Raw genomic sequence first — 10,788 nt, forward strand, 5'->3', positions numbered from 1 at the left:
AGAAGACACCTGCCAGCCCAGGGCTGACTGAGAAGGGCTGTGTGTGGGGAGGAGCAGAGCGCTGACCCTCAGGCCACAGACACCAGAAAGGCCAGCAAGTGTTTTCCAATGGGAGGGGCCCACCCTAGAGGGCTCGCCACCGCGGCACGGGAGGCACGGGAGGCACGGGTGGCACGGGTCCTGGGTCACAGTCTAGAAACAGAGGTGAAGTTAGACGTGGGCCACCAAACCCCACACAGCCAGGCGGCAGGCTGGGGCGTCACGATGGCCACTGGAGACCAGACTTGATTCTGTGGCTTTCCCTTGTCCTAGCCAAGGACCTGGCCCTCTGTGAAATGCTTCCCTCTATGTACAGGAAAGAGATGGTAAAACACAGTCAGAAAGAAGAATCAAAATTAATTATAAATGCCTTACAAGTAACGGAAAATAAGCAGAGTTACACCAGCCGAAAAGGGATGTCCCGTGAAGAAAGTGCATCAGGAACTGTAAAACGCGGCCATTGAGAAGCTAACCAAATACTGTATCACTATTAACAACAGGTGGCTCGCACCTGTAATCCCAGCACCTTGGGAGTGTGACGTGGCTGGATCATTTGAGTTGGAGATCAGCCTGGCCAACATGGTGAAACCCCGTCTCTACTAAAATACAAAAATAGCCAGGCGGTGGTGGTGCATGCCTGTAATCCCAGCTACCTGGGAGGCCGAGGGTGGAGAATTGCTTGAACCCGGGAAGCGGAGGTTGCGGTAAGCTGAGATGCATTATTGCACTCTAGTCTGGGTGACAGAGTAAGACAGACCCTGTTTCGAACAACAACAACTAAAGAATACAACATAATGAAAGAGTCAGAGGCAAATGGCCAACCGCCAGACCACAGGTAGCTATGAGGGGCCAGTCGTCCTCTGCCATCCTGCTAAGGACCGCGGACACGTGAGCACGCCTGGGCGAGATGAGCTGGAGCCAGCCCAGACTATGGGAACTCTTCAGCAGATCCTTAGGTTAATAAACTGTTGCTGTTTTAAGTGACTAAACTTGGGGATAATTTCTTAATCAACAGAAGGTAACAGGCAGGCTTGGACACTACAGATTGGAGCTAGATGTGGAATGTCTCCCTCATCACCTGTGTTCCATTGCCCTTGGAACAGGGGGGCTGGGAATTAATATGTGGCTTGTAGCTTTGTGTCTAAACAGTATAAAAAATTGTTGGGAAATCAAGGCGGTGGCTTCTGAGTCTTCAGGTAGCCCACAAGCACCCCGACTCTTGTTTGTGGCAGCCACACAAGCCCTGGATAGCTGAGAGGAGAAAGGGAGCCGTGGGTACCCAGGGGCGCCAGCCGTGCCTGCAGGCCTGTGCCCTCCTCTAAAGCCCAGTAAAGGTCCCATCAGATTCAAGCTGTTTGTGTTTTCCGAGTCGGATGGCCAGCTTGAATCCGTCATCAGTGTGCAGCAGCATTCCACACTGGAAGAGCTGAGACCCATGAAATTTTGCACCAAGAAAGTGCAACCCAGAGATTTTATACCAACTCTTCTTTCATTCAAGTATGAAAGCAACACAAACTGGTTTTTGAATGTTCAAGGATAAGGGAACATTGCTTACACGGAACTGCTTGGAAACCTACCAAGCAAGAAGCATGGTGAACCCATGTTGACAGAGCAGGAAAAGCTGCGGCCGGGGCCTGGAGAGGAGCATGGAGGCGGAGAGCTCAGTGAAAGAGGCAAGAACAGGAACAGAACCTCAGCACGACAGACGTTCACACCATCGCTGCGACCTGACTCCTACTGAGTGTTTTGTGTGGCGTCACCGATTTCCTTCTCTTTAATACACAGGGCAGGAAGAGCACAGAAGTAAGAAAAAGGAGCAGAAAAGAAAAAATAAGTGTGATTTGCCATGAAGACATGCCGGTTACCAATTCTAGGGATTGAGTGGCAGAACATCCATGTTCTTAGAGCAGAAAGCAGAGCACGCGTACGGAAAGACACAGGAGCACAGAGGGAAAATCACACCTCGTCAGGCTGTGGCTGCTGAAGACAGCAAGAGGAGTAACGATGTCAAAACGAAAATCACACAGTTTTCTCTAATTCGTAGATAACAAACTTGGCACCTGAAAAACATAGAACGCTCTTTTTATTTTCAGATTCCACAGAGCATGAAAAAGACTATATTTCAGACCATAAAACTTCAGTGATTTCTAAAAAGCATTTTTTAACTCTTTGATTAAAATGCAATGAAATTAAATAAACAATAAAACATCGTTTGTGAAAGTTTTCTTTTATCATAAAGGGCCAAGGAGAAAAGCATCGAAGAATATTTTTAGAAGAACTGACCGCATGTGGAAACATCTGTATGATCCAGGTAAATCTGCACGAGAGCCCTAAATAATCATATTAACAAAAACAAGAAAAACTTGAAAATATCAACAAAATATAGACAAAAGTGTAAAAAACAAAAAAGCATTCAGGCAGAACTTAGTGACTAAAGCAAAACGGTAGTACTGGCAGTATTTTTTAATTCAAGAGCTGTATCTTTGGGGAAGAATTTAATAAGTAAACTACCTTATTCAAGAAAAAAACAGAATATAGATAAGTACATAAAGCAAGAAATAACCGAAGGTCAATCACAGATAGAGCCCCCTGCAATGGACCACAAAGGCTGCTTAATTTCATTCAAGAACCAATGGAGGCTTTGTCTAATCTCCGGGCTGTGGACCTCAGAGAGGCGGGATCCCTTCTCCTGGACCAGACAGTGCAGGGGAATCTGTGGGCTGAACGTTCCGTTCACACGCTCCTATCTCACGACTCAGAGCCCTTGTTTCTGTGCTCTCACTTTGCGTAGGACCCTTCTAGGGCTGAGAATTTAGCCTATAGTGAGTTAAATCATGGTCTCCAGAAAGATGTATCTGTGTCCTAGTACCCCAAAGCTGTGCCTGTGACATTACGTGGGAAAATGTTCTTTGCAGATGTAATGAAATTAAGGATCTCAAGACGAGATCATCTTGGGTTACCCAGGTGGACCCAACGTTCAATGACACACTGAGGAAAGAGACCCAAGTATCCAGGATCGCCTCCCCTTGACTTCCACACTGCGTTTCAATAGAAGAAAAGGCTGGCCAGTGGGAGCCTCCTAAATCGCCTTCCTATAGCTAGCAGGTGCAGTATGGGGGAATCTTTCCAGAAGGCATTGTTTTTACTTAAGATCAGACCCCTGCCCCACGCCTACTCCGTGGACCAAGACCCTTTCACATGTGATTTCTAAGGCTGTAAACCCAAGACCCTTTCACGTGTCATACCTAGAGTGTAAGCCTATACAAAGGCAGGGCTTCCCTTTGTTAGAGGAGCTTGGCTGAGAGCTATGTTGCCTTACTGCAAAATCAATCACCTCCTCCTCCTCCTCCCTAGTTCGGTGTCCAGAGGTCTGTTTCTCGAGGCTGCTCCTGCTTCAGTACAAAAGAGAAGCACACAAAAGAGAAGCACACAGAGAGGATGGCCACGTGAGGGCCCAGGCAGAGGCGAGTGTTGCAATCCAGGGTGCAGAGAAGAGAAGACAAGGGTTTGTTCCAAGCACACGCACCCAGCTTCTTGTTCTAGGCGATTCTCTGCATTGCCCTCTGCCAAGGCAGGACAAGAGTACTGAAGTATTATTGTCCCTCTGGACCACGGCCTCCACTGACCACAAAACGAAGCCTTCTGTGGCCTCACTCTCAGCCCACACTCGATCATGCGGATGCACGGCAAGAAGAGACATGAAAAGATAAAGTGAAAGAAAAGGGGCCCCTTGGTCTCCAATCCCAGGGGCCGAAATCATGCTGAATGGAGGCCGCCAGGGAGACAGTTCCATGTCTTATCCAGGAACCTCTAACTGAGACCTTATTTGGGAAAAGGGCCATCGAAGATGTAATTAAGGCTTTGAGGTGGGGTCGTCTTGGATTATCTGGGGAGACCTCAAATCCTTCCAGGACACACGGGAGAGAGTGGTGGGGTCACTTTTAACAGGGAGACTGTATTTTCATTCAGGTATGGGGAGGCTGTGAAAGGGACATAGAGTGTCGGGACCCCAGACTCACTATGCCGAAGGAAAACGTGAAGCTCAGTAGCCGAGTCAGGCAAAAGCTGCCTTCCATTTTGTTCCTAAGTGGACAGCTGTGACGACAGAAGGCGACATGTCTAACCCGAGGCCTCCCGCACAAACTGCTCACCAGGAAATTCCCCTGGGAGAATTTCCCTAAAACAGAATCCTGTTCTATTTCACCTTGGCGATGTAAATTCACAGCTTACCTTCACAAGTACCTTGACAAAGACGGACCCAGAAGTCATCCTTTGGCTCACCTGAGAGGAATGACATCTGAGCGCTTCCTCTCCTCCATGTTTACCTTGTGCAGAAATGCAGACTCACTGAGCACTAGAGGAATACGTAACTCAGGGTTCCTCTACCTGTCTGCTCACACGTAAAATGTAGATTCAGTAAGTGCTGTAACCACGTGCCTCTTCTGTCTACCTTCTCTTTTTTCCCCTCTTTCCTCGACTGCCCACCCTTTTTCCCTTTAAATCTGGGGTGTCCAATCTCTTGGCTTAGCTGGACCACACTGGAAGAATTGTCTTGGGCCACACATAAAATTCACTAACACTAACAAAGCTGATGAGCTAAAAAACAAACAAAAATCACACACAGACACACAAAAACATCATTTTAAGTACGTTTACTAATTTGCCAATTCCTGTTGGGCCTCATTCAAAGCCACCCTGGGCTGCCTGAGGCCCACGGTCTATGGGTTGGACAAGCTTGCCTTAAATGTTGAAGTCGCAAACCCTCCTGGCATGGCTCCACTGGTGAGGCACCTCGCTTTATACATGAAGCCAAGTATCAGGCCTCCATGTGCAGCTGCGGCCCAGAAACTCTGAAGCCTGCCTGGCTCCGCTGCCCACCCCAAATACCCATCTGGCTCGCCATCGTCCCTGACCGCCCAGCAGAGCTTCCCCCGGACATTCAGCTTCTCTCCCCACCCTGCCAACTCCTGTTTTAATAATGTGAATACTCCTCACCCCACCTGCCATCTTAACTGTTATAATACACAAATAACAAGTTTGTAAATATTAGTGAATACATTTCAGAGCAAGACTCCGTCTCTAAATAAATAAATAAATAAATAAATGCTATTTATTTATAGCATTTGCATCTAGAGGAGGCTTTTTTTTTTTTTAGACAAAGTCTCTGTCACCAGACTGGAGTGCAATGGCTCGATCTCAGGTCACTGCAACCTCCGCCTCCTGGGTTCAAGGGATTCTCCTGCCTCAGCCTCCCCGGTAACTGGGACTACAGGCGCATGCCAGCACGCCCAGCTAATGTTTTGTATTTTTAATAGAGACACGGTTTCACCATGTTAGCCAGGATGGTCTCCATCTACTGACCTCGTGATCTGCCTGCCTCAGCCTCCCAAAGTGCTGGGATTACAGGTGTGAGCCATCGAGCCCAGCTGAGAACGCTTTAAGTCTTAATTTCTTAGCCAATGGTGTAGTCACTAACTGTGTTTTCAAATTTAAAAATGCTACTGGTAAATTGTGACTGCTGACCTGGCACTAAAAATGTTTAAACTTACATATTTTTGTCCTAGGAAAATGCTGATACTTTTCTGATTATGGAACAGAGAAATGCGTATTCATTTCCTGCTTGTTATAAAGATCCACAGAAAGCTGGTATTAGATGGAAACTATTTTCAGGAGCCGTGACTGCTATTACTGCATAAGCCCATGGAATCGGGAGGCCACTCCCAAGTTCTATGACTGAGGAGCTGCCCCTCTTCTAAGTGGAGCTTTCCCTGCTGTTACATCCCTGTCCTGCCTTACAGCTCTCTGTTAAATGCCGGTCTTTTTCTTTTGCAGGGAAGAATGTGATTAAAGAGCTCTTGTCTGCATATTAGAAACTGGTCCTGACCAGACCTCTGAGGACTGCAGCAGCACATTGAAGTATTTTATAAATAATTTATGAACCTCAGAGGTCTGGTTTGAGGAGATATTCACCTTTTCTCCACCTGTGCACCACACCTCATTCATCAACAGCAATATCAGCACGTACAGTCCTGCTCCTGGATGGGTAAGGCTACACATTAAACAAACACAGAAGTAGAAGTGCACCCGTGGAGCTCTGCCGCCACAACAACACTTTCGGTAATTTGGGAGCAAACCGTGTTGACCATGAACGTTACACATAGAAAAGAAGTGTTGGAATTCCTTTTAATAAACGATAAATATTACCACAAAATGATAAAAATGGAAGGTGGTTTGAATGTTGGCAAAACTGGCTGAGAGCTTTAATTAGGACAGTATCTTCCCAGCGACTGCTCTAAAACCGTAACGTTTAGAATGCTCTGGGCACCGCATGTGGCCGGAGTAGCTGAGACTACGCGCCCGCCACCACGCCTGCTCATTTACGCATTTTATTCTCACGCATGTTGCATGAGACTTGTCCAAGCAATTTCCAGGATAACAGCCTCAAAAAATAAATTAAAAGTTGCACATGCATTATGTTTGCTTTTTCAATTATATAGGATTTAAAAGATTTTATGGCCAGATATATCGAGCAGAGCAAAAACTTTTAACAGAATACAGAGACTAAACAGAACCAATCTATTTATACATTATTCACAAATATTCCAAGTTCTTGCTTGTGTCATTTTGCTGTTCATAAAAAGACTAAATTATAACACAGTGTTAACAGAAAAACTTCAGTTGAATTAAACTTTTGGGTTTTTTGGAGACGGGGTTTCGCTTTTGTTGCCCAGGCTGGAGTGCAATGGTGCTATCTAAGTTCACTGCAACCTCTGCCTCATGGGGTTCAAGCAGTTCTCCTGCCTCAGCCTCCCAAGTAGCTGGGATTACAGATGTGCACCACCACACCTGACTAATTTTTGTATTTTTAGTAGAGATGGGAGTTTCACCATGTTGAATCAGGCTGCTCTTGAACTCCTAACCTCAGGTGATCCACCCGCCTCGGCCTCCCAAAGTGCTGGGATTATAGACATGAGCCACCGGGCCCTGCCAGCTGAATTAAATTTAAAGGAGTTTAATTGAGCAATAAAGGATTTGTGAATCAGCCCCAGAATCACAACAGATTCAGAGAGAGTCTGCACAGACACATGGTGGAAGAAGACTTATAGACGAAGAAAGGGAAATGATGCATGGAAATCAGAAGTGAGTTACAGAAACAGCTGGACGGGCTACAGGTTTGCCTTGCTGAAACACAGTTTGAACACTCAGCATTGTGCTGCCGGACTGGCCAGCACTCAGCAGCTGTTATGGGTGCAGACTCCTAAGTCAGGTTTTCAATCTTGCCGGCCTGTTAAGTTAGGTTACGGTTCATCTACAAGGACTGACATATACAAGTATCAAGTCCTTCCCAGGCCATATTAACAACAGTTAACTATTTTTTACAGTTTGAAGTGGATGTGTTCTTAAGTTATTCCTTACATTTCTTTATCTTAGAAATTCCTAGCCTTTAAATTATATAGCCTTTAAAAATACAAAGTACCGTATACTACTTTCAATTTATTTTTATTAGTGCTTTCAGGCCATGACCATTATAATATTTATTAGAAATCACAAATTAATTTTATCTTGAGTAATTATTTGATAATAATGCTTATTTGATAAAATGTGATTTTACATGTAACTACACATTAAAATTGTAAGTGCCTTAACATATATAATAATGGTCTATATTTATAAAAACTATGTTTTTATAAATATAGAACATTATAAATATAGACCATTTATAAAAACTATGTTGGTGGCTCACGCCTCTAATCCCAGCACTTTGGGAGGCTGAGGTGGGTGTATCACGAAGTTAGGAGTTCGAGACGAGCCTGGCCAATATGATGAAACCCCATCTCTACTAAAAAATACGTAAAATTAGCTGGGCGTGGTGGTGCGCGCCTGTGATCCCAACTCTTCAGGAAGCTGAGGTTGGAGAATCACTTGAACCCGGGAGCGGAGGTTGCAGTGAGCTGAGATCGCACCACTGCCCTCCAGACTGGGTGACAGAGTGAGATTCCGTCTCAAAAAAAAAAGAAACATAGTTATTAATTAGCTGGAAGTGGTGGTGTGCGCCTGTAGTCCCGGCTACTTGGGAGGCTGAGGCAGGAGAATTGCTTGAACTCAGGATGTGGAAGTTGCTGTGAGCCGAGACTGCACCACCGCACTCCAGCCTGGCCACAGAGCCAGACTCCATCTCTAAATAAATAAATAAAACATAGTTATTAAGCAATGTCCAAAAGTACACTGAAAAATGTTGGGCATTTGTTACTTTTTTTCAAAGTAACTTTCATAATTGCAAGAAAATCAGACATGTCTACTTAGCTATTCACTTCTTTTGTGAGCAAATCTTTATTGTGACAATTGCAGGATAAGTAAATAGGAGTAAGACACAACTCACCTTAAAGATGTTCACAATATATTAACAGACAGATCGTAAATGATCTTATAATGTGATAAAATGACAAAACAGAACTACAGGTAAAATTCTACAGGAGCAGCCAGTAGAGAGTGATTGATTCTAACTGAAGTTTGGGGAAGTCTTTATTATAATACTATCATTTGAGGTAGTTTTTGACAAGACAGTTGAGTTTCATACACAGAGAAATTGCGGAGAGGAGCGAATAGCATAGAGATGAAAAATAAGGTGTGTTTTAGTTACTACAAATATTGAATTTGAGTTAATGCCTACTGTAAAATTTGCACATTACCTACCTAATGTACACAAGTGGATGACTGAACAAAAGGGCTAGCTAAAGAAATAAACAGTGGTAGAGGCATTACATTATCTCAGCAGTGGGTGTGTTTATTCCTGGGTGGATTTCATGGATTCTGCTCTAACTCCTACTACTCTAAGCACACGAAGGCATACCTGGCTGATCTGGAAATGCCAGCATGTGCATCTTCTGCACGAGGGCTTTCTCTGACTCTGAAGCCTTCTTGGCTACCTTTTCTAGGCCCGAAATGCCAGAGAGTGATCACTCATCGGTACAGCTACAATCAATGGCTGATGGTAATTGGTGTGCAAATATTACAATTCCCTTGGCCCATGGGTGGGATTACTGAAGGACACATTTGACCCTGGCTTCTAGATTTCCACAGTAGGATTAAGCTCCAGTGGCCCATGGTGATAACACCCTTGAAAATAAAGCCTTTTTTGTCAGTATTTTCCTCCCTATCTCACTTCTATTCTTTACGGATTGTCTACTAAACGAACCACTTTCACTTGAATGGCTATTTTGGTCTGGGTCCCAGATTGAAATGTACATTGGGATAAAAGCACATGAAATAAAATTAAATTACACAAGCAAGAAATAAATTTTATTTATTGTAAGCCAGTGAAACTTTGAGGTCATTTGCTCAGAAGAATAGCAGGGCCGGAAATGACTAAAAAATAATCTATTAGTGAAAAGAAGTCAACGACAAAATTGGAATAAAAAGGATTGTGTTATAAATAACAAAGAAGGCACCTGGAAAATAGGTGCTTGTGTTTACTGTCTGAATTCACCATGGAACACGGCTTGGGCCAAAATGTGGAGATTTAGAAAAGGAAGGAGAATAATACGGGTTGTCTGCAGAAAAACAACACAACCGCATTTTGCATAAATGTGTGGAAAGAAAATTAAAAGGAAGAGAATCTATATACATATGAGTTCAATTTCTTTTTTTTTAAATTCAGTCTCCACAGAGACTGTCAAAAATTGCCAATGCCGACGATACCGAAGTCGTCGCGGTAGGGTATTGGGAAAAGTTTTCAATTGGCAATAATCGCGCCTTGGATAAACCTCTTTGGCTACGATACTGCCACTGGCAAAGCTATGAGTTCGATTTCTTAATAGAACCCGCCACTAAAATCTGTTCATCAACTCAGTCTTTTGTCTCATTAAACATAACCACTGTTCTCCCAGTCACCCAAACGCAATGTGCACCATTGACCTCTCGCATCCCTTACTCTTGCCTCTCAGATCCACAGCCCACCCCTAATCCATGGGCGGATCTTACCGATTCGCCGACCTAGATATTCTCAATCTGTCCCTCCTTTTCACTCCACGGCTGCTCTCTGAGTCGGATCCTGACTTTCTCTTGCTTGATCCATTATAACACCTTGGTTCCTACTTTTCCCTCCTTGAATCCTGTGTACCTCAACTTTATCTTCCACTGTGAGGAGTGATTGAAAACAAATCTGACCAAATCATTCTCCATGTTAGCACCTGTGCACAGCCTAAATGATGGCCCTCAAGGAGAGTGAGAAAGACAATCAGTTGAGATGTAGAAGAAAATATTAGAAACTTTCTATATTTTTATTTCATTCTATAAAATAAAATACATGGAGAGACCACACAACATGTAGAGAAACTATAAACGCGTATAGATACATTAGAGGTGACTGGGAAAGTTTCATTAAATGAGTATATAATCAAAAAAGTCGGGAGGCAACCAGCGAGGAGAGAAAATCTGAGCTCCTTCACTCAGCCTGCACCGCAGCCTCCACCTTCAGCCTCCTACCACCCCACACAAGGAGCTCCGTAACTAGTAACACCAGGTCTTCTCTCACCCAGCATTGTGTACACAGCAGCATTGTGAACAGCCTCAGAAGTTAAGGTAGATTTTCAAACTCAGTCTCCTGCTACACTGCATTCAGTGACCATCACCTTCAGAATCCTCCCCTGAAATTTCATGACAGGCTAAGTGCACCTCAGCGTGTTCTCGGGGCACCCCTTAAATGTTGCCGTCGTTGGCCAGGTGTGGTGGCTCATGCCTGTAATCCCA

At 44.4% G+C, this 10,788-nt stretch overlaps 1 non-coding gene across 1 annotated transcript; it reads right to left on the reverse strand.

Annotated features, from left to right (window-relative positions):
- Window positions 1–9,697: 9,697 nt before the first annotated feature.
- On the reverse strand, window positions 9,698–9,836 carry LOC119469097. The gene has a single exon (XR_005197918.1). It is a non-coding gene; the product is annotated as a U4 spliceosomal RNA (small nuclear RNA).
- Window positions 9,837–10,788: the final 952 nt, after the last annotated feature.

The sequence above is a fragment of the Cebus imitator genome, unplaced genomic scaffold, assembly GCF_001604975.1.
Source record: "Cebus imitator isolate Cc_AM_T3 unplaced genomic scaffold, Cebus_imitator-1.0 Scaffold571, whole genome shotgun sequence".
NCBI classification, from domain to species: Eukaryota; Metazoa; Chordata; class Mammalia; order Primates; family Cebidae; genus Cebus; species Cebus imitator.